A 7434-nucleotide genomic window follows, 5' to 3' on the forward strand; every position below is an offset into this window, starting at 1 on the left:
CGCACCATAGCATCCTTGGGTGTGGCGACACGGGTGACATATGTAAGGAGGAGTATCTGCCAAGCAGGGGAGTTTAGTTCAGGGGTAGAGCATTTGACTGCAGATCAAGAGGTACCTGGTTCAAATCCAGGTGCCCCCTCCCTGTTTTCAGTCACTGAACATGATAGGATGTTCTATTCCTAGCCTTTCTTCAACACATGGATTCATTCTGAAAAGCAGGAGAGAGAGGGTGCAGGTCAGGTCTTCACTAGAAAGCCTCCCCTGACACCGGAAGCTCTAGAGAAACCCAATTTCTTGATGGCTAAGTCATTGTCCACAGGTGTGGGGAGAACTCTTTTTTTCTTACACATCTCAACCCTCTTCATTTGAGGAATTCACAATTGTGTAAGTCTTGGTGGAAGACAGGATTCTGTCTCTGATTAAGGGAAGTACGAGGTCAAATATGTCCTCTCCCTGAATGTTGGTGTGTGAATCAGGGTTCCTCAGAGAAAACAGAACCAACAGGGGCTTGTGTTTGTGTGTGCACGTGCACACATGTGTGTGCACATAGATTTTAAGAAACTGGATCATGCCATTGTGGGGGCTGGCAAGTGTCGTGTCTTCAGGGCATGGCAGCAATCTGGAGAAGGAGGGAAGAGTTGAGGTTGCAGCTCCAGCCTGAAGACAGCATGGAGACAAAATTCCTTTCTTGGGGGACAGCAGACCTTTCCTCATTAGGTTTTCATCTGATTGGATGATGCCCACCCACATTTTGGAGGGTAATCTGCTTTACTCAAAGTCTGTAGATTGAATGTTAATCATATCTAAAAAATACTTTTACAGCAACATCCAGATTGGTATGGACAAATATCGGGCCACCATGGCCTAGCCAAGTTGACACATTTAAAGAAGAAAATTTGTTGAGGCAGACAGAGCCTCCCTCTACCACCCAAGCTGGAGTGCAGTGGCACTATCTCCACTCACCACAGCCTTCGTCTACTGGGCTCAAGAGATCCTCCCACCACAACCTCCGGAGTAGCTGGGACAGGTGCGCACCACCACGCCCAGCTAATTTTTGTGTTTTTTGTAGAGATGGGATTTCTGCCATGTTGCCCAGGCTGGTCTCAAACTTCTGGGCTTCAGCGATCTGCATGCCTCAGCCTACCAAACTGCTGGAATTACAGGCATGAGCCACTGTGCCCTGCTGACACATAAAATTAACCATCACAATTGGGAATGGCTTCAGTTTGGCCAATTATATTCCCCTAAACAAGACCATGAATGTAGATTAAATCCTACATAGAGGCAGGGTGAATTTGGAATTCATTCTGGAGATGGCAGAGCTCTGGCAATGGCAGTAGGGCCAGAGGCTGCAGCCAGTGTCTGTTGTGGTAGCAGTGGCGGCTCCCTAGCCAGGGTGGGCTGAGGTCCTGCCTATTTGATGAGCCTGGCTCTGCAGGCTTCTCTGAAGTGCGTGAACTCCTCGTCATCCTGTCAGCAGTTGCCCTCTGTGTCTCCACTCACCTTATATGACATCTTCTTTAGAAATCATAGTGCCCTTGCTGGTACCAGGGATGTATAATAAATGATTACAGAAACATGAAAGGAATGTGGATTGGGAATCTGGCCTCATTAAACTTGAAGGTAATGAAAATCTACGCAGTTTGAGGGGATAGAAATCCAGAAGCCCATATCAGTCTGTAGAAAAGTTGAGTAAGTTTTGCCTGCAGTCCCATCAGGACCAATTTGTAGTTCCCAGATTATAAGTGACCTCTGGGCAGGATGACTGGTCCTACCAGTTTAAACAAAGCAAATAGCTCATGTGTCACCCTGTATGATCCATTCCACGTGGACTGAAGCTCCGCCTCCCAGGTTCCCACCATTCTTCTGCCTCAGCCTCCTGAGTAGCTGGGACTATAGGCACCCGCCACCACACCCAGCTAATTTTTTGTATTTTTAGTAGAGACGGAGTTTCACCACATTAGCTGGGATAGTCTCGATCTTCTGACCTCGTGATCTGCCCGCCTCGGCCTCCCAAAGTGCTGGGATTACAGGCGTGCACCACTGCGCCCGGCCACAGGAGGCCAATTGTAAATGCATTTGAGATACTAGGAATTTCTTGCTGTAATGTAGAAAGAATCCATAGGCTTCAGGGGGTAGGTAAGCTGGAGTGGATTTATCATACATGACTTGCCCTGGCTTGAAAAATACATAGGTGTGTGGAGCGTCTACATTCGTAGAAAGAATTATGGTAGCTGTTCTCTGTAGACAGAAATGCTGGTGGGAGGGATGATAGCGGAAAGGGAGCCCCTGATTTCAGTGGGGCTAGGAGGATCCTAGGGTATCAGAGGCCAAGCACTGTGATACTTTACCGCAAAATGTTATTCCATGGTCTGTGCCACACAGGTCTTGGCTGTGACTCATCAGTGGTGAGGATTTTAGGCCTGAGAATGGGGAGCCATCGTGGTCCCCTGGATGTGTAGGTCTGAGCTACCACCATAACGGGCACAATGGAGGTTCCTGGCCTCTGACCCATTCCCCCGGTCTGAATCTGCTCAAAGAACCTGCCTCCCCTGATGACAAGAAAGCCAAGCTTGAGAAAAGAACTCTACCACAATACCCAGTCATGGACTGTGAATCTTCCTGCCAGATTTCCCCTAATAGGCCCTTCAGCCATTTGCCTGGAAACTGCATTAAGGAGTGGGAAATATCCACATAATTTTGGGACTATTGGTGGCTCTGCTGCATCTGTGAAGCTCCTGGAGGTTTGGTATTTTGGGGAACATTTAGAATATTCCAGAAAGGACCACATCCTGCATCTTGCTTTGTTCAGCTACCACCACCATCAGAGGGGGCTTGAGAGACCACAGTTACTACCCATGGTGTGCTCCTCTCACCCAAAAGACTACAGACTGCAAGGTTTTCATCACATAATAATGAGATGAGCCTTAAAGGACAGACCAAAAGTTTCCAATCAGGGTACCATTTACCTATTCTTATTTTTATTTACCGATTTTGGAATCTGACTCCAGCCTACTTTTCCTTGCTGGAGCCCATGATCTGTATCTGTCTGCATGAAGGAGAGAGAAGAGGCTGATGGGATCAGGTCAGTCCTCTGGGAAGTCCCAGCTGACTTCCTCCATCATCTCGCTCCCTGCCCATAGTCTCACAGAACCTCCCAGAATCCTGCTCTCCCCCAGTCCTTGGTCTGGGTAGGCCAGGGTGTGAGTCTGCAGCAGCCCCAGATTGGAAATCCAGAACCTGAGGGCACAGAGCCAAAGTCCAGGGTGCAGCAGTCTAAGCTCAAAAATCTAAGCTCATTAGATTTCTCATGCCCATTGGAGGTAGGCATGAGACTGTGGCTGGTTCAGGTACTCCTGTGCCACAGTGGAAGCTGGGTGCTGTGGAGAATACAGCAGGACTTAGAGACATGGCCCAGCCCTCTCTTGCGGATCACATGGATGTGCCTGGGGAGATTCTGGAGAACTCTGCAAAAGTGCTGGAGTGGTACCCAGGGGGCTGCAGGAGACAGGTGTGCCCTACAAACTTTAAAGCCCATAAGATCACCTGAGGGTTATTGAGTCTGCACTTCAGAGATGTTGTGGGTCAGAGATTAGATAGGCTGTGTCATTTTTTGCCCAGGGTGGGTTGGGAGGAGCTTATGACCTAGGACCCACTTTGGTGATTAAAAGTACACCGGTGTAGGGGGCACCTGGATTTGAACCAGGGACCTCTTGATCTGCAGTCAAATGCTCTACCCCTGAGCTATACCCCCTGGTCATAGGCAGATAGTGTAATTAACACCCTTTTGATGTGTCAGCACAGCAAGAGCAAGACTCAGCACTGCTGGATTGGATGTCTAAGCCAGTTCTGTTTCTCTGAATTCTGGGCTCACTCCTATCACTGATACTTCTTTCTCCATCACTTCTGTGTGTACCTGGCTAAGAACACCCTGGAGGCCTTGTTGACCTTTGTAAATGGAGAGACGCTTCAAGTCATCCAGATAATTCTCTTAGACAGTAGCAATTGTTGAGCATCATGTGAGGTGTGCTAGGCTGGGGACAGAACTGTAACTAGGTGACACCACCCTCCCCGGCACTGAAAGGAGACCAGAGCCTGTGTCTGGAGACTTGTGTTTGACATAGAATACTGTTCATGATAATTTGTCAAGTAAAAAGCAAATTGCTTTTGTAAAAAAAAAAAAAAATACTCAAAAAATAATACTTAGTTTTTTAAAAATGTGGCACATATTCATGGAATACTATGTAGCCATAAAAAAGAATGAGATCATTTCCTTTGGAGCAACATGGATGGACCTGCAGGGCGCTAGCCTTAGCAACTAACACAAGAACAGAAAATCAAATACTGCATGTTCTCACAAGTGGGAAATAAATAATGACAACACACGGACACAGAGAGGGGAACACCACACACTGGCACCTACCTGAGGGTGGATGGTGGAAGGAGAGAAGATTGGAAAATAATACATATGCATAATACGTGGCTAATGAAATAATCTGTACACCAAACCTCCATGACATGAGTTTACCTATGTGACAAACCTGCACATGTACCCCGAACCTAAAAAAAAAAAAAAGAAAAGATGATTCTCTACAGAGCATCACTTGCAGGAATTTATCCTTCGAAAATATTCCTATAATTGCATATTGTAGGAATAGATACTTCAGACACATGTATATGGAGATTCACGATAGTGGTTTTTTAATTCCTCACAGCAAAATACTGGAGACCATCTAAATATCCATTGGCAGGGAATTGGTTAAAACCGGCTTTGTCTCCTACCCTGGAGGGGATGAGGGGAAGGTGAAGATGCACAGAAGCAGAGGCTGCTGAGGGGACTCTATACCTCGGTCTTCTCAGGTAGAAAACAGGTCATCCAAAGAGAATCAAGGAGGTAGGCTGGGAATCATTACTTGGGAAGAAGGGCAAAGTGTGAACCAGGCGTGGTGGGAAACGGAGAAGAGGTGAATTAGAAAGGAGTAGAATTATTGCTCATTAGCAGAGAGGCACAGTAAGGAGAAAAGGTAAACATCAGAAGAGGTGTCATTAAAGGACTTTTCTGATTCTAAGATCTTGAAAGAGAATAGTTTGAGTGATCACATTTGGCTATGAATACTGAATGATTAAAGTAAAACCAGAAGCATCAAACAAACCAGAAGCTTCCTTATCTGCCACTTAAAAGTCCACAGCTAGGTGGTCCAGGCATGGCTTTCCATAGGGTCAAGAACTGGAGTTTTTTCTAGCTGTCTGGCTGGCTTGGCTTTCATCCCAGCATGCCGTCACTCACATCAGCATCTCATCGACCTCCCAGGCAGCAGGAAGATGGAAAAGACAAGTCTTTCCTATTAGTACACCCGTCACTTTCACCTGCATCTCATCGACCAGCCTTGTGCCTGTGGCCTCACAGCTCCAAGAGGGTCTGGGAAATGCAGTTTTCCTTCCAGGAAGCTGTGTGCTCAGCTGATAAATAAGAAGCAGGGTAGAAGACACTGGTGGAAAATGTTGAATCTCTGTCTCACCACACACCTTGAGAGCTGCAGTGAGTAGAGTTTGTGAACATTTGTAGAACCATGAAGAAGGAAGTCTCTTAGCATTGGGAGGCCTTAGCATTGGAAGCACATTGTCATGGTGTTTGACATTCCTGAGGACAAAAGGAGAGGGTGGAGAGGAAAATAGGGTTGTTAGTCTGGTTCTAAAAATGTCCAGTGTTTCTGTGTAAAATATCAGAGAAGACATGAATGGTGAGAGAGTGGTGGAAGGAGATGGCTTTGAGAGAGGAGAAGCATGGAGGGATGGCAGAGGAGCTGGGGCTTAGAGACAGCATGGAGAATGAAGTTGAGAAGGTGACCCCACCGTCTGTTCTGGAAGTTGAAGGGCAGAGATGGCTTTAGGGGAAAGCTGACCTTCGAGTGTACACGGATGGATAAAAAGGCAGACTTGCAGGGAAAGCTTAAGGTGGAAGAAGACTGTTTATAGAGTAGCTGGAGAGCTGGTGGGCTTGGGTGGAGGAGCTGAAATAGTAATGGGGATACAGGAAGGAGGCTGCCCCAAGACACCATTTCTACTAACAGAAAGCACTGGAGGGTAGGGACAGGAAAGGGGCAAGTACCCAAGTTCTAGGCCAACGTGCTAAGTGTGAAACTGGAAAAGCAAAAGGTACTTCTTAAAAATTTAAGTGTTTATAGGTACATAGTCGGTATATATATTGATGGGGTACATGAGCTATTGGGAAACAGGCATGCAATGTGAAATAAGCTCACCGTGGGGAATGGGGTGTCCATCCCCTCTAGCATTTATCCTTTGAGTTACCAATGCCACTTTTTGGAGGGAAAAAAAATACTAAATAAAAAGTTCACATCTCTTGTTAAAAGGAATCCGCTTTAATGAATAGGAAATTATGAAACACGTCACTGAAAATAAAAGAAGTTCTGTTTTTCAGGCCACTACGTCTTATACTAATAAGGAAAGTCACAGGATACAGAATATTTTCGACTCAGGGGAGTAGAGCAAAGCACCGTTTGCTAAATGATCACATTAGCGCCTCAAGTGACACTACACTTGACCAGGCTCTGTCTTCAATGCCTGCCTCTCTGATGTGTTTTCCTGCCATTCAATGTAAAGATAGTAAGACTTTCCTGCTTTCAAGTAGTTTTATTACAAGAACTTGTTTTTAGCCTATCTAAAGTATAAACTTACATTGTTTACATAAATCTGAAGAATTATTAAATGTATTTTAGGTAGTTTTTTAAAAGGTTCATAAAACATGATTAGTATAAGGGATACTAAAAATCATGAATTGTGCTTCTGAATTCTATGCTGTATAGCTGAACCTCCATGAATTTTAAGATTTGTATAAAAAAAAAAGCTGTTTGTTCTCTAAAGCATAGAACGCCATGACATCCTCTAGTTTTGAGATGGTTGATATAATTCATTCAGTGATCCCTTCTGCAGAAGTTTGCTTTTAAAGCTTATAACTATGACGTAAAATTGCCTTTGATAATTGGAACATCTGAACGCAACGTAGAACTTTACTTATACTTTAACATGTTGACATTTCATCTTCTGCAAACTCTCTTGGCCTTATAAGGGCTTACTCATTGAGCGTTAGATCCTGGTGGTTTGTCTTGGAAATAGAAGACCAATACCATCCCAACCCAGAGAGAGTGTCTAGATCAAAAAGAGGAAAAATTAAGACAACTAGGAAATGTTGAAACAGCATTTGTTCCTGCAAGATGCTGTTCTGGTCCAGTTTTTTTTTTTTTTTTTTTTTTTTTTTTTTTTTTTGAGGCGGAGTCTTTGCCTCTGTGTCCAGGCTGGAGGTGCAGTGGCCGGATCTCAGCTCACTGCAAGGCTCCGCCTCCCGGGTTCCCGCCATTCTCCTGCTCAGCCTCCCAAGTAGCTGGGACTACAGGCGCCCCGCCTCGTCACACCGGC

At 45.5% G+C, this 7434-nt stretch overlaps 1 non-coding gene across 1 annotated transcript; it reads right to left on the reverse strand.

The window, feature by feature from the left end:
* Positions 1-3682: 3682 nt before the first annotated feature.
* On the reverse strand, positions 3683-3754 carry TRNAC-GCA (transfer RNA cysteine (anticodon GCA)). The gene has a single exon. It is a non-coding gene; the product is annotated as a tRNA-Cys (tRNA).
* Between the last annotated feature and the right edge of the window lie 3680 nt (positions 3755-7434).

This window comes from Rhinopithecus bieti, unplaced genomic scaffold, assembly GCF_001698545.2.
Source record: "Rhinopithecus bieti isolate Rb0 unplaced genomic scaffold, ASM169854v2 scaffold_64120, whole genome shotgun sequence".
In the NCBI taxonomy this organism is placed as follows: Eukaryota; Metazoa; Chordata; class Mammalia; order Primates; family Cercopithecidae; genus Rhinopithecus; species Rhinopithecus bieti.